A 24,085-nucleotide genomic window follows, 5' to 3' on the forward strand; every position below is an offset into this window, starting at 1 on the left:
TCATAAACTAGATGCAGCAAGTGAGGAAATCCAAGCAGCACTCGCACGTCTCATAACAGCAGCAGCAGCAACACATAGCGAACACACTGCAAACATTCATCAGCAATTCACCATTCACACACACATACACACAGAGAGATAGCGAGAGAGCTAATTAAACAAACCAGGAGTAGAGGCAGCCCTTCTCTTCATTTCGACGTTCGATCAGTTCGTAGTATGACATCTCTTGGTACTCTGGTGGTGGATACATCTCCCTGGTTCGCTAGAGAGAGAGAGAGAGAGAGAGAGAGAGAGAGAGAGAGAGAGAGAGGTGGTGGTGGGAAAGTGAGGGATGAGTAGGGCCTTTTATAGTTGAATTGGTTAACTGAGAAGCATGAACCCTGGGCTTACCAAATCCCATCTGACAGATGGGCGGTGGGTGTGGATATAAAGAAAGATTGTATACTCTCTACACCAGGTGCATAATTTTTTTTATGGTTTTGGCTTTCCCTACTAAGTTGTTGTCCATGAAAAGGCTATACAACCCATAATTGGTAGAGATTTAAACGGTTCGAATTCGGATCGGATGTAGCGAATACTGAATAATCAGATGTTGGTTAAACGGATTTGGATGGTAACAAGCTCAGATCTGATACACTTTTTTACATGTAAACAGATTCTGATATTTGTCTGATTCGACAGCAAAAACTAAAAAACATAACCTCATAAATTATACATGGATATTGTTTGTCTTACCAAATGCAACTAAACAGAATCCAATTCAGACAGATATAAGATATATCTGGTTCATTGCCATCCCTAATAACTAGGATGCCAATGGATCAGATTTGGGTTGAGTAACAAACCATATCCAAATTTGTGTAGTCAGATTTTCTACATGTAACATCTGATTAATAATCAGAATCGGATTAAGTATCCATTTTTAAGTTCAAACCAATTTCGAATTTGAATTGAATACAAACCCTAAACATCGTCCATATCTGGCACATGCGTATGTAATGTATCCGGTTAGCTACTCAAATCTGGATTTGAGTTTACCTTTTCTCATCTATGTCAAACTTCAAATCCCAATATGACTAGGCAATACCAAATTATGCTGTATTTAGCAATCCCAAAACCGGAACCTGTTTTAAACCATGCATTTACATCCCAACCCATAATTGGTAGGAATGTCAAGTTTCCATCCAAAATCTGATTACCATTCAAGCAGATTCAGTAAGTTCTCCCAGACCCAGAAAGTTTATTTATTTATTGTTTTTAGGAGGCATTCGGTAGGTTAAATAGTTGCCAACTGGTTTTTGTGAAATCACACAGATTCGCAAAAAAAAGATCCAAATTGGACTACCACCCAAAACCTGTAAAACCGAAATTGATAAGGACAAATACTTAATGAGATCAAAGGTTTTTTGGCAAATGGGCCACTGCCTTATATCTAATTTGCAAAATAGTCTCTGCCTTATGCCATTTTGCAAATCAGTCCTTGCCTTTCTCTTCGTTATTACAAACTGGTCCTTCTATCAACAAGCGATAGTTTGATCATGGTCAAACAATAATAAGGGTGTCAAGGGTCGGATTTAGCGAGAATGAAACCTATAGGGTCCGATTAATACATGGATTCGAGTGTAGTTTATGAAATTTTATACCAGACCTAGGCCCTATCCGAGTTCCGATTACACTACAAGAAAAACGTTAATTAGCGATGGAAATTGACGACAAATTATTTTCGTCGCAAAGTTGAGATGGCTTAGCGAGAGAAAAGTAGTTGTCGCTAAACTTGAAATTTGATGCGGACATAACGACGAAAACATTCCATCTCAAACTCCGTCACTAATTAGCGATGGATTAGCGATGAAAAAGTTCTGTGTCAAACTTCGTCGTAACGTAGCGACATAAGTTTTTCGTTCCTACGGAAGTCGCTACTTAGCGATGAATTTTGACACGAAACTTTTTCATTGCTATTTTTTGATATAAGCTCGTCTAAGGTGCGACATTATCTCTCTATGATTTCCCCCAAATCGGGTTTGAACCCTCCCCTCCGCCTTTTCCTCCGCCGGCCGACCCCTTAGCAGACAGCGGCCCCGTTGCATCCGTCGGCCCTCTCAGCATCCGGCTACCTGCTGTCGGCAGTCCAACCTGAATCCACCCCTTGTCCGCAATGCCCCTGCTTGTCTGCCGACGCCGATGCGCCTCTTGCTGATATGCCGATGCCGACGACCTCCTCCCCTAGGTACGTCTCCTCCCTTCCCTTCTTCTTTCCCCTCATCTCTCTCTCTCTCGTTCTGCCCTCTGTCACTCAGCGGGCTGGTAGAAGGGGTCAGGACCCCCCCCTCCCCCTTTTGTTTTTTCTTCTTGGTTTGGTAGGGGCCATCAGCCCCTGCCTCCTTCTTTTCAAGAGCTGCAGGGGCCTTTGGCCCTTGCGCCTCCCTTTCTTTTTTTTTTCTTCTTGGTTTGATAGGTGCCATCAGCCCATGCATCCTCCTTTTCAAGAGTTACAAGGGCCTTTGACCTCCCCCCCCCCCCTTTTCTTGGTTGTATATAAATGTGCTTTGTAGGTGTGTAACTGAGCTAACTGCACAATGCTTAGTGCTAAGCATCGCATGTGGCTAAAAATAAAATGCAAAAAGAAATAAAAAAACTGCAAAGGCAATAACATGCAAATCGAGTAAATACCCGTGGTAAGTGATGCAAGTGCACCACAGGTTATTTAATTTCTTGGATGCAACAATTTTCTGTTTACACACTCACTTAGTTGTGGATATCTAGGACTGCTTTGATGGAGTTCGGAGATCATGCTGAGCATAGAAGTGCTCTTATTTTTGGAGTTCGGATTCTATGTTAGTGATGGTAGTAGTTAGCGAGATATTAGAGTGTGCTTGCTGCAGGTACATGTTTGACATTATTTTGATATGAATAATTTGAATGTATTGCAATGTTTGATTGACTGTATCCATGCTTGCATGCAGTTATTTTCAATTTGATTATGCCTTTCATGTGAAATTGTATCATTAAAGTATACTTCAAATGAATGTATCATGTTATGAATGGGTTTGCACATGAAAATGAATGATAAGTTATCAGTGCTTCAAACATGCTTCAAATGAATGGTTTTGCATATAAAAATATTAAGTTATCAATACATGCATCATTGTTATTGTGATTTAATGACATTATGTGTGTGTGTGTGATATCAAATTATTACATCCACCACGAATACATTATAAATTTGATATTTTCTTCATCATAGCATTCTTATGATTATCTTTTATTTGATTAGGATAATATCCGTAACATCATAGAATAAAATGACTGCAAACCGTGAATGAATGTACCATAGGATAGTTGACAATGAGGTATCGCTGAAATATATGGATGATATTGACAGTTTTATTGAATTTACAACGACAAGTGTCAGTATAGTGGATCCCACAGGTCAGATCAGGTGCCCCAACATGATGTATAAGAACAATTGATTTATAGAACCTCATGGCGTTAGACATCACCTATACAGAAAGGGTTTTGTGAGTGATTATCAGAATTGGACGCTTTATGGTGAAGAATTTTGAAACAATTTTGACGCATGGGTGGATATGGTACATGATAATCCATATGTAGATTTGATATTTGATGTCGTAGGACTAGAACTGAGTTCTGCTATGGATCCTAGTGATGTACCAACTGGGGTAGAGAAAAAAGTAGTAAACGATGTAGCTAGTAGATTTTATGATTTACTTAAAGATGCTGATGAGTCACTTTGGAATGGTTGTGAGAGTCACACTATCTTGACTACAGTTATTTGACTACTGAATTTGAAGTCCGAGTATAATTTGATCCAATCATGTTTTGATCGTCTGTGCTCTATTGTGAAGAGTATGTTGCCCAAAGATGAAAAATTATCACAAAATTTCTATCGTGCGAAGGTTATGGTCAACGCTTTAGGTATGGGGTATCAAAAGATAGATGCTTGTTTAAATCACTGCATGTTGTATTTCAAAGATCAAGAAAATAACAGATAATGTTTGTCATATAGGCATCCTCGGTTCAAGCCAAAGACAAAAGGCAATGGTAGCACGATGATTAACAAGTGATGTCATACCTTATGTTTATATGTATTACAATGTTTGATGTAAATGATTTGAATGTATTGCAATGATTTGAATGTATTGTAATGCTTGAATGTATTGCATGGAATTATTTTTGATTTGATTATGTATCCATGAAGATATAGAGTTGTGTAACTGATCCAATTGTATTGCAAGTTAAGGATAAGTTATCCATAATTAGCAAGTGATGTCATATCTTATGTTTTAATGTATTGTAATGTTTTGAATGATTTGAATATATTGCAATGTTTGAATGTATTGCATGAAGTTATTTTCGATTTGATTATGTATTCATGAAGATATAAAGTTGTGTAACTGATCCAAATAAAATTTTTATTTGTTAGAATATGGTTCATGGAGGTCACAGTGGTTAAGCACCCAGTGGTAGCCAGTCTCAACCTTTATCTTCACGGGCTACTTCGATAGGTATATCATTTAACTAATTATATACTTGATTAGTTCAAATGCGTATTGTGTGAATTTTTAACTCATTTTTCTATAGATGATGTTTCGCCTGCACTTAACCTACCTACACCAGCTGTTCATACAAGTTACAAGACAACGCTGGATGCAGGGTCTTCTCAGTCTGATACATGATGACTCATTCAAATAGTGTATATCGATAATCGATCGTAAGTATTTCATTTTCACTTATCCAATAATTATCTTATAAATAGTATATATCGATAGTTAATATATACCAATTCATGTGAAGCGTAGGGTTCGAGGCACAAGAAGTGATACGAGAGATTAGGCAATCACTAGTTCAACATCTACCAGGACCGGTCGTTCAATGGAAAGAGTACCCGAAGGCGGTGTTGGACAAATTGTGGTCCTCATTCATGGTATACAACCATTTCTTATAGCTAATGTGTTTCATATTTAATTTTTTATTATAGTCATGTCTATTAACTTTCTGAAATTATTTGTAGGCTTCGAATCGCTTCGCATCTACGATGAAAGAGCAGGACACGAGGCGGGTATGACAGAAGGTGACTGTCAGTCGATTTGCAGACATATAACACAATATGAAGACTGTAGCAATAAAAGCATCTGGTGGGATAGATGATCCACTGCAGTGGAAGGACCATAACCCTCCTACTATCAGGTCAGATTTTTGGGATGTAATGTGCGACAAGTGGGCGGGGCATGAATTTTGAAAACGCTCAGCGAAGGCTGCACAAAACCGAACGAAGATACCCGATGCCCATCTACACACAAGTAAATCTAGAACTTTTGGGAGCCACCTAAAGAAAATGGTAACTCATCAATATATATATATATATATATATATTTTCAAATTTATAAGTATTATTACATACATTTTAAATGATTTTTTTATCATTTAACCTCACAGGAAGCAGAAAAAGGAGGCATTGTGCCTTACAAGAATGTGTTTGTTGAAATACATAAAAGTAAGAGCATGAGAGAGTTCGTATCAGAGAAGGCGAAAATGACAATAGTATATATTTATTGTATTAATAAACATTGTAATATACAAGTTATCAAAAATATTGTAATTCTTAATTATTAATCCATACTGTAATCATTACTTTGTAGGAGTCATACGAGCAACATATGGTAAAGTGATATGGCGATGACTCCACTTAGCATCCGCCTTTTGATCCTGCAGCATGGGTAACTGCAACCGGTGAACCCAAAAATGGTCATGTGTTAGGGTTTGAGAGTAATATGAACACTTCACCAGTCGTTGCCTCCTCCAGCTACGACTCTCAGAGTTCTCCTGCCAGCATCAACTCCAAGCGTTCGATTTACTCGGCTAATTCTTGGGATGGTGTCCGCCAGCTTGTTAAGGACACAATGCGTGACTATTTACATGAAGCAATTTTCGACATTGTCTGTAATGAGTTGTGTAGCTTTTTTCAGGACAGGGAAACTTCGTCTGCAGGTGCTTGTCAGGTATGAAAGTTTCATGTCATTTATTTTATGTCGTTAGATTTCATCACTATAACAATTTTTTACTGCCTTATAACACATATATGCATGATTTCATCACTATTAAAGTTTTTTGACAACATTAGAACACATATAAGCATGATTCCATCAATATGAAAGTTTTTTTACTACCTTAGAATACATATATGCATGATTGAATCACTATGAGAGTTTTTTGACAACCTTAGAACACATATCTGCATAATTGAATCACTATGATTTTTTTTTGTCATCCTTAGAACACATATCTGAATTCTGTTAATGTCCTTCACTTTATTGCTAGCTAGTCTATGTGTAATTCACTCATGTTACTTTGATTGCCTTAGATTAGGTGCATTGCATATAATTTATTTTATTATATTTTGTTTATCAATACTAACCTTTTTTTTTTCTCTTTTAGGATGCTGTAGATAATGAACGTAGAGGAGCTGATGGAGGCATAGATGAAGAGGCAAATAGAGACAATGAAGAAGATGATGCACAAAATTTTGGCGATGATTAGATTCATGTGTTGAATTTATTGTACCTTCTTGTTGTTTCAAAAGAAACTCTTTGTAAATGTTTATTTATAAATAATTAGAAATTGGGGCATTATAGTGGATCGATAAATTGTTTCAGCTGCTTGTATATGTATTTTTTATGTGTACTTTATTTTTTATACACAAAATATATAAATTGTATAACAAATTTTTTTGGCTATTTATATTTTAAATAGTTTTTTTTTGTTTTTTTTTTGTTTGCGATGAATTAGCGACATATATTATCCGTCACTAATTAGTATCAGCCTCTAATTTAGCCATGGATATTTATCCGTCACAAAACTGAATCAGTCGAGGTTTTGCGATGAATTTTAATTCGTCGCAATTTCGTCGCTATATTAGCGATGGATTCGTATATGTCGCAAAACCAAATCTCTGCAGATTAACGACGACCTTGCGACAAATCATGCATTCGCTAATTCATCGCAAATTAGCGACGAAAGTAGCAACATATATTTTCTATCGCTAATTAGTGACTAGAAAATTGCGATGAAAGTTATCCATCGCTGATCCGTTGCTAGATCGTCGCTAAACTGTTTAGCGACGGATTTATGACGGATTACGACCGTTGCTAATCTACAAATTTCTTGTAGTGTTAAGACAAACAAATTTCTAATATAAAAATGAAAAAATATTATTTTATCAGGTATGGTCCGGGTGTAATTCATGTAGTTTTTATCGGGTTTGGGTATATTTTCTCATATAGTAGACCCGATTAGACCTAGGTCCAGATCTGATACCATACCCAAGGATCGGATCCATGTCAGGTTCCACCTGTGTCCGAACCAAACACGTTGACACCCCTAAACACTAACCATGGTTAACTGGACACCAAAATGTCCGTCATCAAATAGTTGTTAGTGTATTAACTTTTTGCAATTTAGTTCCTACGTTATTCACATTTTGCAAATTGGTCCTCGGCAGAACCATTAATTTATCTGCTCTTTAACAATTACCGTCAGGAAAGCAAACTGCCGTTAACGTTTACCTCAAGGACTTATTTGCAAGGGTTAAGGAAAAGGCCTTGACCGATTTACAAAATGGCATAAGGCAGGAACTATTTTGCAAATAAGCTATAAGACAGGGACCAATTAGGTGAAGGTTTGTGTCCAATTAGGTAACATCTCACCTCAATCAATGCAATTTACTTACATCCCAAATAGCATCCACCAAGAGCCAATTATTCTTCTATCTTAGACACTTGTAAAATCAACCAATTTTCTTTTTTATTAATAAAGAGATGGGCTTTTGATTATTTTTTATTTTTTTGAAATATTTTAATATGTTGATGCTTGGCCACCAAATATACCGAAAGGAGTAATGTGATATAACGAAAGCATCGAATCCCAAAAAAACACTTAATTTTTTTCCTGTGATGATAAAAAGTACAAAAACTTGGTTTTAAATTGTTAAGAAATTAAGAATAGTAAAAAAGAAAGAAAATAATATAACTATTTTCTGATCACTGACTGGACAAAAGATAGCCAAAAGGGTACTATCCTGGCCATTTTTTGGCTGATAGATGGTTAACAAAGTCATTAAACATAATATGCAATACCAAGAAAAAAAAACTCGATTGTTTTCCAAACACAATCACAAATCTTGTCAAGATTTTAAAATCTTGCGATATTATCACAAGTTACTCATAAAACAAAAAATAACAATAATATCATGAGATTTTCAAAATCTCTCATGTTTTAAAAATATCACAAGATTACAAAACAAACAAAGAACACGGAATTCTCACTTTTTAAAAACACACAATACAAGAAAATTACCTCACTTTTTAAAAAAGCATTATCGGTATCAGCCCTGAATCGTTTGGCCAACGATTCAGGTGAATCAGCCGATACGGAATTCTCAAGTGAATTGTTCTGAATAGGCTGAAAAAAATTTAAAAACATTTCTTGTCAATCAGAACGTGACACATGTTAAAACCATTAAAACAATATTAAAAAATTGATTTTAAGTATTTTTTATATTTATTGAAAAATAGCCGATTCAAGTTAGTATCATATCGATTTTCTGCCGATACTGATATTGCAGTGGACCACTCCAGCCCACCTACTAGTCAGGCTTGTTAGCAAGTGAACAAGCTTTGAAATTGGACGTATTAATATCAGAGGGGCACAACCTTTAAATAGAGGTGGAAGGGGACCCCCTTACCTCCACCTACTAGTCTAATACATATGGCACTATCTTTTTTCCTTTTTTTTTTTTAGCAAGCTGGGTCAGGCAGACCCCTACCAGTCACACCGAGAATTCAACACAAAATTACATCACAAAGGGAAAACAATCTAGGGTTTGTCCTCCCAACTCTAACCCTGCCCCAAGAACCCCAAGCTTCTCATGGTGCACCGGAGTATAAATGCACCCCTCTGGTAGTCCTTTTGTGGAGCCAGTGAAAGGTATGCATTCTTATTAAGATAAAACCTGTATCACCCACCCATATGAAATATATTAAAATAAAGACCTATATTTTTCTTATATCATTGACCCAATATCACTTGTATATTTATTCTAAATTTTTACAATTAATTTTCCTTTTACATATTATTTATAATAAATTTACACACTGATATTTTCTCAAGATCTTTATGAAAAAAACCAAGTTTTTCTCAAAGCATGTTTGAACTAAATAAACTAACTACGTAAATCATATCTGCAGACTTAAGTACACAAAAATTTGAAAAAATGTAAGTGAAATAGTATTTTTCACCTAATAGTGTGTACACCGTTGATTGTAAAAATCTAAATTAGAGCTGCATTTTTCAAATATTTGGCAGATCAATTTGGATGTTACAGGACTCAGTTTTGACATGTAGAGTATTACTTGATGAATTCCTTTTCAAAAAAACAAAATGATTGTTGAGATGTGTGACGTAGATTCTTTCTACATCTATCGTGAGGATAGAGACGAGAGCCTGTCCAAATGGGTATGTAAAATAGAAATATAGTATGTAACAAGATTTTAGGAATCTGTTTCTATGATCAAGAGTGTGATCCCAACAATAGTGGGACTCGTGTATATATTGTTTGATTTTTCCCTAATGAGATGATATTGAAATTTCTTCCTCTCGTGTTTTGGCTTTGCCCTTCCCATGGTATCATAGCACGAGCGTTGAAAGGTCTATCATCTTGAAGCTGAACGCCCATTGAAGCTGGTTCTGCCACAACTCGCTTGCTTAAACAGATTGTGGAGTCTGTCTTGATCGCAGCAGGCATATCGCTGAGTTCGATTGTGGTAAACCGCAAGATAGCGTCAGAAGACCTGATCGTCAACATCTTTTCGGTGGACAACAAGCTGGCCTTTGATTCTGCACACTACAAGAAATCTGTGGATTAGCGACGGACGCTATCTAACACTAATCCATCGCTAATCCATCACCAAACTGTTTAGCGACGGATTGGCGATGGCTTAGCGATGGACAACATCCATCGCAATTCCTTGGTCGCTAATTAGAGACAAAACTGATCTGTCGCTAATTTGCGATGATTAGCGAATGCCATGATCCGTTGCGAGTTTGTCGCTAAATAAGCACTGATTTGGTTTTGCGACAGATACATATCCGTCACAAAAATTTAATGACAAATACGTATCTGCCTCTAAATTATGTCACCAATTTAGCGACAGATTAGCATTGGATTACATTCCGTTGCAAAACATCAACTGATTCAGTTTTTGAGACAGATAAATAATTGTCGCTAAATTTGCGATGGATATTATTCATCGCCAAATACCGTCGCCATTTTGCGATTGAATTTCTTCGGAAGCTGAATATTAGCGATGAATAATATCCGTCGCTAATCCATCACAAAATTTTAAAAAAATAAAATAATTTTGTTTGAAATATAAATATAAATTTTTTTTCGTTATACAATTTACATAACCTGTGTATAAAAAACAAAGTACACATAAAAAATACATATAAAAAGTAGGTGAAACAAATTTAACACCAAGTTATAAGTGAAACAAATTTAACAACCCAGTATAATCCTTGTTAAGTTTTAATTAGTTATAAGTGAACATATACAAAAAGTTTCGTTTGAAACAATAAGTACGTGAAACAAATTCAACACATGAAGATATTCCTCGCCAAGAATCAGAGCATCATCCTCTTCATTGTCTCAATTTTCTCCTCCATTTATGCCTCCATCAGCTCCTCTACGCTGATCGTCTCCAGCATCCTACAAGAGAACCAAAATATTAGTATTGATAGGCAAAATATAATGAAATAAATTATATGCAATACACCTAATTTAAGGCAATCAAAGTAACATGGCTGAATGACACATCAACTAGCAATAAAGTGAAGGACATTAACAAAATTCAGAGGTTGTCAAAAAAATTTCCTAGTGATTCAATCATGCATATATGTGTTATAAGGCAGTAAAAAAAAATTCATAGTGATTCAATCATGCATATATGTGTTCTAAGGTTGTCAAAAAAATTTCATACTGATTCAATCATTTATATGTTTGTTCTAAGGTTGATAAAAAAAATTCATAGTGATTCAATCATGCAGATATGTGTTCTAAGGTTGTCAAAAAAATATCATAGTGATTCAAGCATGCATATATATATATATATATTTTTAAGGCTGTCAAATAAATTTTATAGTGATTCAATCATGCATATATGTGTTATAAGGCTGTTAATAAAAGTTTATTGTGATTCGATCATGCATATATGTGTTCTAAGGTTGTCAAAAAATTACATAGTGATTCAATCATGCATATATGTGTTCTAAGGGTGTCATAAATTTTTTATAGTGATTCAATCATGCATATATGTGTTTAAAAGGTGTCAAACAAATGTATAGTGATTCAATCATGCATATATGTGTTCTAAGGTTGTCAAATTTTTTTTATAGTGATTCAATCATGTATATATGTGTTCTAAGGTTGTCAAAACAAATTTATAGTGATGAAATCATACTTATATATGTTCTAAGGTTGTCAAAAACCTTTCATAGTGATTCAATCATGCATATATGTGTTATAAGGCAGTCAAAAAATTTCATAGTGATTCAATCATGCATATATGTATTCTAAGGTTGTCAAAAAAATTTCATACTGATTCAATCATTTATAATGTGTTCTAAGGCTGTCAAAAAAAATTATAGTGATTCAATCATGCATATATGTGTTCTAAGGCACCCAATTTTTTTTTTTATAGTGATTCAATCATGCATACATGTGTTCTAATGCTATCACTAAAATTTTAGATATGTATTGAAATAAACGTTATACGTACCTGACGAGCACCAAAGCTCATGTTGAAGGCATACGAAGTTTCCCTGCCCCCAAAAAAGTTGCATGTAAGGTTGCGAATGATTTCATGTAAAAAGTCATACATTGTGTCTTAAAGAAGCTGACGAACACCATCCCATGAAATAGCAGGGTCAATCGATTGCTGAGAGTTGATGCTGACGGAAGATCTCTAAGAGTTTTGACTGGATGAGGCAACGACTGGTGTAGTGTTTATATTACTCCCAAATCTGAATATACGACCTTAATTGGGTTCATCGGTTGCAGTCACCCACGCCGCCGGATCAAAAGGCAGATGCTGAGTGGATGCCCATATGACGGACATGATCTGCTATTTTCTTGATCTTTGAAATACAACATGAAGTGATTTGAATAAGCATCTATCTTTTAATACCCCATACATAGAGCGTTGACCATAACCTTCGCATGATAGAAATTTTATGACAATTTCTCATCTTTGGGCAACATACACTTCACAATAAAGCATAGACAGTTAAAACATGATTGACTCAAATTATACTATGCCTGCAAATTTAGTAGTTAAAGAACTATAGACAAGATAGTGCGACTCTCGCAACCATTCCACAGTGGCTCATCAACATTTCTAAGTAAGTCATAAAATCTACTAGTTGCATCATTTGTTGCTTCTTCCTCTACCTCAGTTGGTACATCACTAGGACCCATAGCAAAACCCAGTTCTGGTCTTACAACATCAAATATCAAATCCATATATGGATTATTGGTTGATATTTTGGAATGCTCTTTTTAAAACAATTATTTTCAATAAAACTTTTGGAAAATCGTCAACCAAAAATTTAAAAACCGACTTTCCACAAAGTGGTAAGTACGGGTCGAATCCACAGGGAACAGGAATTAAACACAATATTTCTATAAAATTCAATTTATTAATAACAAATGTCAACCTACAATTATAAAGTTAATACAACTGCAAATAATCACTAAAAGAAAAGTAATCAAGCATTCAGTCTTCTGCTCCATGCCAAGGGTATTTCCGTCTTTTTGCCACGTAGAGAATCTTCTCACTTGGTCAATAACCCTGGACACTAAATATGCTTTTCAACCTTTTGGAAGATCCGACGACCGGGGGGATGAAGAAGAGCGGACCGTGGCTGGAGATGGACGTCCTCTACAGTTCGAGGATGCTGTACTTCACCAAAAACGGCACCTATTGCAGCTGCTACACGTTGGAGATCCACCGACGATAGAATGTGAGCCGATTCGCGATCGGAGGGTGTAGAAAGCCGGATGGAGGTAGGGCTGGCTCACCTTGGTGGTGTGTTGCGCACTCCCGCCCAAGGTTAATGGTATCCACCTCTGCTACACCTGCAAAAATACAGAAAAATGGTGAAAAGACAGCAAAGAATAAGAAAGAAATGAAAAGAAACCAAAGAAAGCTTGAAAATATGCTCGATAATCAAGCATAGATCGGTCTTCAATGGCCAACACGTGGGGAAGATGGAGAGGAAGGAGCTGCTGCTGTAGAGTCACTGTAGGGGGCGTCCAAACACAGCCAAAGATGCCTAGGGCTTCTCTAAAAAGTATATTTATACTTTTTGGAATTTGCAAAAACAATGTTATAAAAAAAATATTTTCTAGGCGCCTCTTTCTGGGGAGTTTTCAGAAAAACTTTTTGAAATGGATCTGGATGGGCGTGTGGGTTGGGTTTTGGACTTTTAAAGAGTTGATCCAAGGTCCAATTAACCTAATTGGGTCGGATATGGATCCGATCCACCTCGAAATCTGTGTCCAAACACTGAAATAGCCATAACTCTCTCATTTTAACTCCGATTTTTCTGAAATTCGAACCATAGCCCCTTACTATCAAAACACATCTAAACATGGGTTTAAAACCTTAAACTTGATACAAAATGCATGAAAAACTTGTTTACATGATGTGCATTTCATGCATCATCAAATACCCCCATGCTTGAATGTTTGTTAGTCCCTTAACAAACCCTAATCATGATATGCACTGAAGACAAGAAATGCTAAGCATGAATGCATAATACTAACTCACTTTCGTAGGAATCACGGTTGCATTTAGCGTATGCAACAAGCCCTTTAAACCCCTAGCTTACACTAGTGGACGAGTAAGGTCTCGTGAGGGTTTGCAGAGATACTACTCACAAACATCAATGAAATACGAGGATGATTTTTCAAAAATATGAGGCTCTTAAGAATGCAGTTGGAACAAATATTTCATGTGATTGACATTCTCAAAACAAGTTTAAAATCTCATGCCGCCACAGTAAAAATTCTTTTTCTTCACTTTTCTAATATTGTAGCTAGTTCATGATTTTTCTCTGAAAGTCAAGTATTCTCATGTTTTACTCATTTATTCTCACTTGTATATTTTCTGCACAGTAATACACATATATGCCTAAGCAATGAAAATTTTCTCCTTCAGCACATCCTTTTCTTTCATTTTCACTCTTTTTTCAACTTTTGATCTCTTGCGCATTCTTCTCATATGAGCACTATTTCGAATAGTCAGTTTTCGTGACCCCTGTAGCGAGCTTTGGGTCAGTGACTCCCAAGTCGGCCGACCTTAGGGCACTAGATACAGAGTATCCCTCGGACTTAATTGCTCGAGTCACTAGACCTTCTATTCTAATAGTTTACGTATAGTCTTCCTCTCGTCCTGTGCACTGTCTCTATCTCTTAGGCTTTCTATGCAGTCCATGTAACAAGCTTTCAAACCAGTGGCTCCCAAACCAGTTGGCTTTGGGGCACCAGGTGTAAAACACCCTTCAGATTCTTTACTCGAACTACAAAGGCCACAGATATCGACTTAGACAAGAAGATGATCTCCTTCGTTATCCTTTTCGTTAAGATACTCAAACACTTCATCTCGTGTCTGAGTTCTACTACTAGGATTCACGAAGACATCAACAACTAAACGTAGCTCTATTCTTTTAAACTCATTTTTCAAACACATCTTTCCATTGCTTATTTCTTTCAGAAAACATACTGTGCATACTTATACTAAAGTGATTCAAAATTTTCAAACAATCAAATACTATCTTTTCTTTGAATTTTCTCATGAATACTACTCTATTTGACTCAGTTCAGAAAATAAAAAATTTTTATGGGGCTTAAAAATTTATAAACTGTTAGATTATGTCAAAAACAATCATATATGCTACACTTTGTTCTCAAATGCCTACTTTGATTACCAGTCATACAAAAAAATTTTAAATTTTTGTGTGCATGCATCTAAACCCCCCCCCCCCCCCATGCTTGAATGACACTGTCCCTAGTGGCATACAAAATGAATAAAAATGTAATGCAAGTGCACACTAAAAGACACTAACAAAAATATGGGAGAAATGATAGATACAACCTGATTTTCTCTAAGCTTCTGAAGTTGATTTTCCTCTGATCCTTGAATTCTTTGAAAGCTTTTCTCTGTACCTGGTAATTGATACACTAATTGTTAAGTTCATCCTGCATACATCAAAACACAAATTAGCACATGTGAAATGAAATACTAAATAAATAAAAACTCTGAAATGAAAAAGAAATAATGTACATATGATACATCCCTCTGGTCGAACCCTCATGCCTTCGTGAGATGCACTATCTCACACTCACCATCCTGCAAGGCATCTGAAATGAATGGCTTCAGTCTTTGCCCATTTACCTTGAATGTACCTTGGGTCATAGGATCGAATAGTGTCACTGCTCCATGGGGAAATACTTCTTTCACAATGTACGGACCTGTCCATCTCGATCTTAACTTCCCTGGGAATAAATGTAAACGAGAATTGTATAGCCACACTTTCTGATCTGGCTCAAACACTTTTCTGACAATATGCTTATCATGAAATGCTTTTGTGCGAGCTTTGTATAATTTGACATTCTCATATGCATCATTCCTGAGTTCTTCTAATTCTGAGAGCTACAGTGCTCTCTCTTTGCCAGCCTGGGTGAGGTCAAAATTCAATTTCTTGATAGCCCAGTACGCTCTATGCTCTAGCTCGACAGGAAGATGGCATGCTTTCCCGAATACAAGGCGATACGGGGACATGCCAATGGGAGTCTTAAATGCAGTTCTATATGCCCAAAGTGCATCATCTAAGCGCTGAGACCAATCCTTGCGGTCCGGACGAACTGTCTTTTCTAAAATTCGCTTAATCTCCCTATTGGACACTTCAACCTGTCCACTAGTCTGCGGATGATATGGAGTGGTGAATCTATGATTGACAGAATATCTTCTCAACAGAGAAGCTATCTGTATATTCCTAAAATGCTTGCCACCATCGCTAATCATCGCACGTGGCACCCCAAAACGACTGAAAATGTTGTGCTTAATGAACTTAAGCACTACTCTATGATCATTGGTCTTGGTTGCCACAGCCTCGACCCACTTGGACACATAATCAACCACCACCAGAATGTATAAATTTTCGAATGAAGGCGGAAATGGTCCCATGAAATCAATGCCCCAAACATCAAAAATCTCGACTATCAAAATCGGAAGCAAGGGCATCATGTCCCTCTTGGACATATTCCCTATCTGCTGACATCGCAGTCATCGCCTACAGAACTCATGAGCATCCCTGTGGAGTGTAGGCCAATAAAATCCTGACTGCAAAACCTTTGCAGCCGTCTTCCTACTACTAAAATGCCCTCCACAGGCTAATGAATGAGAAAAATTCAGAATGGACTGGTACTCTTCCTCCGGAACACATCTCCTAATGATCTGGTCTGCACAGTATTTGAACAACTTTGGTTCATCCCAATAATAGTGCCTCACCTGAGATAGGAATCTCTCACGCTCATTCTTGTTCCAATGCTCAGTTATCTGTCTCGAAACCAGATAGTTCACAATATCTGCAAACCAGGGTAACTGCGATGTACTGACTGACATGATCTGCTCGTCGGGGAAAGAATCACTGATCGGCCTCTGATCCTGCGTGGTCTCCACGATCAGTCTGGAAAGATGGTCTGCTACTACATTCTCGCTTCCCTTCTTATCTCGAATCTCGAGATCAAACTCCTGTAGTAGTAGGACCCAACGAATCAATCTCGGTTTGGTGTCTTTCTTATTCAACAAATATTTCAATGCAGAATGATCAGAATAGACGACCGCCTTCGAACCGAGTAAATAGGACCTAAATTTATCCAATGCAAAAACTACCGCAAGTAGTTCCTTCTCTGTCGTAGTATAATTCATTTGAGCATCAGACAGAGTTCTACTCACATAATAGATCACATAGGGTTTCCTATCAATGCGTTGTCCTAAAATAGCCCCCATAGCGTAATCAGATGCATCGCACATAATCTCAAATGGAAGAGTCCAATCTGGAGGTCTCAAAATAGGTGCAGTAATCAAGGCCTCTTTGAGAATCTCAAAGGCCTTTATACAATCCTCACCGAAAACAAATGGATGGTCTTTCTCCAATAACGTGCAAAGCGGTCGAGAGATTTTGCTGAAATCTTTTATGAACCGCCTGTAAAAACCCGCATGCCCTAAAAATGATCGAATCTGCCTCACAGAGGTGGGTGGAGTCAAACGGGAAATGGATTCCACCTTCGCTCTGTCAACCTCAATACCACGCTTGGACACAATGTGTCCTAGCACAATCCCCTCCTGGACCATAAAATGGCTCTTTTCCCAACTCAGGACGAGATTGGTCTCCGCACACCTACTCAGTACTCGAGCAAGTTTTTGGAGGCAATCTTCAAAAGAAGAGCCATACACTGAAAAGTCGTCCATAAAAACTTCCATCACATCATCAATCATGTCCGAGAAGATAGCAAGCATGCACCTCTGGAAAGTAGCCGGGGCATTACACAGCCCGAACGGCATACGTCTAAATGCGAAGGTGCCATAAGGACATGTAAATGTGGTCTTCTCCTGGTCGTCAGGATGGACAGCTACCTGATTGTATCCTGAATATCCATTTAGAAAGCAGTAGTAGCTCTGTCCTGCGAGTCTCTCTAAGATCTGATCAATGAATGGCAATGGGAAATGATCTTTCCTAGTTGCCACATTCAGCTTCCTATAATCGATGCAGACTCGCCATCCTGTAGTGGTCCTCATCGGAATTCTCTCACCCTTCTCATTCTCAACCACAGTGAGTCCTGACTTCTTCGGCACAACTTGAATCAGACTGACCCACTGACTATCAGAAATAGGGTAAATGATTCCGGCATCCAACCACTTCACCACCTCTTTCTTCACCACTTCCTTCATGTTGGGATTTAGCCTTCTCTGCATATCCCTAAATGGCTTGACTTTCTCATTACAATGGATCCTATGCATGCAGAATGAAGGATCAATCCCCTTTAGATCAGCAACTCCCCATCCAATCGCTGCCTTGTGCTCTTGAAGAATAGTCAGCAATCTCTGTTCCTGCTCCTCAGTGAGCAAGGATGAGATGATCACAGGCAGAGTCTCATCATCTCCGAGATATGCATACTTGAGTGAATCCGGTAAGGGTTTCAGCTCAAGTTTCGGAGGTGACTCGATCGAAGACTTGGCGGGGGTCTCCGCAAGTGGTGGAAGAGGCTCCCTGACAGCTCCCCAAGGTGGTCTCTCTGACGACACTCTAGACACATCTACACTATCTACACCGCTATTCTTCTCTATATGGTACAAATCTAAAGAATCCTCAATAATGTACAACTCGGGCTGCTCCTCCACTAACTCCTGTGCAATGTCTACATGAAAGTAGTCCATGTCTCCTGCTGGTCCCATTGCGGCATTTAAAATATTCAGCTTGACCTTTCGATTGCCGAATGAGAGGTCCATGGCTCTGGTCCTACAGTTGATGCACGCATTGGTAGTAGCCAAGAATGGTCTGCCTAAAATAATCGGAGTCTGGTGTTGGCTGTCTACTCCTTTCATATCAAGAATAATGAAATCGACTGAAAAATAAAAGTCATCCACCTTAACTAGCACGTCCTCTAAGACACCTCTCGGTACCTTGACAGAACGATCTGCCAGCTGCAGTGTAATCGGAGTCGATCTCATCTCTCCTAGCCCAAAAGAATCAAAGAAATATCCGGGCAGAATGTTCACGCTTGCTCCAAGATCAAGCAATGCGCGTTCTATCCGGATGTTCCCTATAGTACAAGCAATGATAGGGGCTCCAGGGTCCTTGAGCTTTGGTGGTGTCTGATGCTGAAGTACTGAACTCACCTGCTCAGTCAGATGGACCCTGTTAGGAACTCGCTCTCTAGATTTACGCTTCTGCGTACATAGTTCCTTCAGGAATTTGGCATATGCCGGCACCTGCTGAATAGCATCGAGCAAAGGTAGGTTGATCTGTACATGCTTGAAGATGTCAAGCATGTCCTGGATCTTCGCACCTTGCTTCCCTCTATAACCAGGAGACTCTAATGCTTTGGGATAGGGTGGTGGGGGAATATACTCTGCTGGTTCCTCCTCTTTGTGAGAAGGCTCACTCCTATCCTCCTTCTTCTTCTCTGAGGATGAATATGATGAAGATGGTGAAGGTGATGATGGGGATGGGGATGATGATTGAGCCGACGTGAGTGAAACAATGGTCTCTGGCTCCTATATCCTCTCTCTACTCTCTCGCTCTCTGCTCTCGACATGATACTCATGTCCACTCCTCAGGGCCATAACCGATTTGGCCTGCTGCTGTGTCTCGGTATGAAATAGGCCTCCAGTCATCTGGTCCTTACCCTTCGGGTTCATGACAGCCTGACTCGACAATGTACCCTCGGGTCTCCTACTAATAGCCTCAGCTAACTGTCCCATTTGCTACTCTAATTTCGCAATGGACTGCGTATGCGAGCTCAAAATCTGGCTACACTTCTCGAAGGCGTTCTGATTAGAGGTTTTCACCTCTTGGAATGCCTGGAGAAGTCTCTCCTCAAAAGATGTCTGCGGGGTAGACTCCTGCTGAATCGGGGGAGTAACAGAAGAAGAAGAAGACTGAGCATAGTTCGGTCTTTGAAATGACTGAGTAAAAGATGGCTGCCGAACTGGCTGAGAGGATGTAGGCATCTGCATGGAAGACTGTGGATTCTTCCATGAAAAATTGGGATGGTTACGCCAACCCGGATTGTATGTCGATGAAAATGGGTTATTCGGCGGTCTGACGTAACCCTGAGCTGCCTGAACTTGTTCTTGAACAAATTCAGGGTACTGAGCTGCCGAAGGGCACTCAGTGATCTCGTGTGCCGGACTGGCACAAAGAGTACACACCTGCTGTGTAGTGGATGGTCCTGAAAGAAGCTGGTCCAACTTCTGAGCAATCATGTCTACCTTGCACTGTAGTGCAGTAGATGAACCAACTTCAAGAACACCAGCTTTCTTCTGAATGCTTGGTGTGGCTCTATCAGAATGAGAGCTCGAAGCATGGTGGAGAGAATTCTCGGCCAATGTATCAAATAGTCTCCATGCTTCGTCCTCGCTCTTCAGCATGAATGTCCCTCCACATGAAGAGTCGATCATCTGACGATTCTTGTCAGACAATCCATCATAGAAGCTCTGCACCAGTTGCCATTTTGGCACCTGATGATGGGGACATTTCTTGAGGAGATCCTTCATTCTCTCCCAGGTCTCATGAAAGCGCTCACCATCTAGCTCTGAAAAGCTAGTGATGGCTCTACGATATTGGTTCGTGCGACCAATGGGAAAGTATTTCCGAAGAAACTTCTGTTGCAACTGATCCCAGGACTCTATTTCTACAGAATCTAAGGACTTTAGCCAATACTTTGCTTTGTCCTTCAATGAAAAGGGGAATAGAGTCAACCTCAACGCATCATCATCAAAATTCTGTATCTTAACAGTAGAACAGATTTCGAGGAATTCATCTAAGTGTCGGTAGGGATCCTCATGACTAAGGCCATAAAAGGATGGAAGCATTTGAATAATGTTGGCCTTAATCTCATAATGTGGCACTCCTACATCGGGTCTCCGAATGCAGGATGCCTGAACATAGTCTGTGGGAATGAAGTATAAAATTCTCTCTGGGTTGTCAACAAATGGGTGTAATGGGGTTCCTAGACCTCGTCGCCCCTGCATACACTGGTACTAAGACCAGATGTAAGCAAACGACCTAACTAAAAAAATAAACTAACACAGATACTAAAATGTAAATAAACAAATAACAATAACTAAAAACAAACAGATATGCTATATAGCTATGTCAGAATTCTATACTAAATGATTAAGTAACAAAGTAAACTATTCTAAAATGCTAAAACAAATAAATACAGGAAATCACAAACTATGTTTTTCTAAAACCCACCTGTCTAATCGCTCCTTGCAGAATTAATTTTAAGTGAATCCTAGAAAGAACAGAACGTGAATCCTATATTTACTAACTATGTTAATCCGATATTCTCTTACTAATCCTACTAACTAAAAATAAAACGACTAATTAACTAACTAAAACAAATTAATAAATCAAACTCTAAGAAATAAAGTAATTAATTCGCCGTTCCCCGGCAACGGCGCCAAAATTTGGTTGATATTTTGGAATGCTCTTTTTAAAACAATTATTTTCAATAAAACTTTTGGAAAATCGTCAACCAAAAATTTAAAAACCGACTTTCCACAAAGTGGTAAGTACGGGTCGAATCCACAGGGAACAGAAATTAAACACAATATTTCTATAAAATTCAATTTATTAATAACAAATGTCAACCTACAATTATAAAGTTAATACAACTGCAAATAATCACTAAAAGAAAAGTAATCAAGCATTCAGTCTTCTGCTCCACGCCAAGGGTATTTCCGTCTTTTTGCCACGTAGAGAATCTTCTCACTTGGTCAATAACCCTGGACACTAAATATGCTTTTCAACCTTTTGGAAGATCCGACGACCGGGGGGATGAAGAAGAGCGGACCGTGGCTGGAGATGGACGTCCTCTACAGTTCGAGGATGCTGTACTTCACAAAAAACGGCACCTATTGCAGCTGCTACACGTTGGAGATCCACCGACGATGGAATGTGAGCCGATTCGCGATCGGAGGGTGTAGAAAGCCGGATGGAGGTAGGGCTGGCTCACCTTGGTGGTGTGTTGCGCACTCCCGCCCAAGGTTAATGGTATCCACCTCTGCTACACCTGCAAAAATACAGAAAAATGGTGAAAAGACAGCAAAGAATAAGAAAGAAATGAAAAGAAACCAAAGAAAGCTTGAAAATATGCTCGATAATCAAGCATAGATCGGTCTTCAATGGCCAACACGTGGGGAAGATGGAGAGGAAGGAGCTGCTGCTGTAGAGTCACTGTAGGGGGCGTCCAAACACAGCCAAAGACGCCTAGGGCTTCTCTAAAAAGTATATTTATACTTTTTGGAATTTGCAAAAACAATGTTATAAAAAAAATATTTTCTAGGCGCCTCTTTCTGGGGAGTTTTCAGAAAAACTTTTTGAAATGGATCTGGATGGGCGTGTGGGTTGGGTTTTGGACTTTTAAAGAGTTGATCCAAGGTCCAATTAACCTAATTGGGTCGGATATGGATCCGATCCACCTCGAAATCTGTGTCCAAACACTGAAATAGCCATAACTCTCTCATTTTAACTCCGATTTTTCTGAAATTCGAACCATAGCCCCTTACTATCAAAACACATCTAAACATGGGTTTAAAACCTTAAACTTGATACAAAATGCATGAAAAACTTGTTTACATGATGTGCATTTCATGCATCATCAATTATCATGCACCACATCCACCTGTGCATCAAAATTGTTTCAAAATTCTTCACCATGAATCATCCAATTCTGATAACCACTGACAAAACCCTTCCTGTATAGGTGATATCTAACGCCATGAGGTTCTACAATTCGATTATTCTTACATATCGTGCAGAGGCACCTAATCCGATCAGTAGGATCCACTGTACTGGCACTTGCCGTTGCAAATTCATTAAAACTGTCAACACCATGCATATATTCAAGCAACACCTTATTATCAACTATCCTACGGTACATCCATTCACGGTTTGCAGCCATTTTGTCCTATGATGTTATGGATATTATCTTAACCAGTTAAAAGAGAATCTTAATAATGCTATGATGAAGAAAATATCTAATTTATCATGCGATGGTGGATGTAATGATTTGATATATATATATATATATATGATGTCATTCACCTCCAAGAAAACTACTGTCAAGCAAAAGTAGTTTTCCACATATTCAGATGAAATTACAAGGTAGGTTCTATTTTTCCAAGTTAATGGGAATGAAATGACTGATTTTTCCTTGTTGGTTTGCTATAATTTGCATATTGTAGGTCATAAAGTTTTCATTTTGCTTGTGTTGAGTTGGTTAACACTTTATTGTGGTTTACAAATCTGTTAGAAATTCTTGTTTGGTGATTGTTGCTGAGCAATTTTTTGTTTCAGTTAATGCATAAATTTTCTTGCTCTCTCTACCACAAACATGCTCAATGTAAAATTCAATTCCATGAACTATTATGCATGCATTGATAATTCAATATTTTCATGTGTAACACCATCATATCATATTTACAACATCACAAAGATATTTAGAAAGATGAAATCACATTCACAAACATGATACATTCATTTTAAGCAGGTTTTCATGATACAATTTCACATGAAATGCATAATCAAATAAAAAATAACTTCATGCAAGCATGAATAATCATGTCAAACATTGCAATACATTCAATCATTTATATCACAATAATGTCAAACATGTACCTGCAACAAACACACTCCAATATTCGCTAGCTACCACCACGACTAGCATGGTCTCCGAACTAAAAAAATACGAGCACTTCTATTCCCATACATTCAAATCATGCTCAACATGATCTCCAAACTCCAGCAAAACAGTCCTAGATATCCACAACTAAGTAAGTGTGTGAGCAAGAAAGTAAATAACATGTAATGCGCTTGCATCACTTACTCACCACGGGTATTTACCCGATTTGCATTTGCATTTTTTTTATTTTTTTTGCATGGCATTTTAAGCCGCATGCAATGCTTAATATTAAGCATCACACATTTTGCTCTGCTATGCACCTGTAATACACGTTACTCTTGCCGGCCAAAAACAAAGACACAGGGAGAAACAGAAGAAAATAGGCTGCCGACCAAAGACAAAGACACGGGTAGGGGACTTCGCCCCACCCTGTCTGATGAAAGGGGAACATAACAAAGGGTAGAGCCCCCTCCCCCTGTCGACAGAAGAACCACTCAGGTAGGGGCTTCACTTTCCCTGCCTGACGAGAAAAGA

At 38.2% G+C, this 24,085-nt stretch overlaps 1 non-coding gene across 1 annotated transcript; it reads left to right on the plus strand.

Moving 5' to 3' along the window:
• The first annotated feature begins 20,379 nt into the window (after positions 1–20,379).
• Positions 20,380–20,482, plus strand: LOC149815185 (small nucleolar RNA R71). Its single transcript, XR_016428178.1, has one exon. It is a non-coding gene; the product is annotated as a small nucleolar RNA R71 (small nucleolar RNA).
• Positions 20,483–24,085: the final 3,603 nt, after the last annotated feature.

Source organism: Nuphar pumila, chromosome 15 (assembly GCF_984573655.1).
Source record: "Nuphar pumila chromosome 15, dmNupPumi1.hap1.1, whole genome shotgun sequence".
In the NCBI taxonomy this organism is placed as follows: Eukaryota; Viridiplantae; Streptophyta; class Magnoliopsida; order Nymphaeales; family Nymphaeaceae; genus Nuphar; species Nuphar pumila.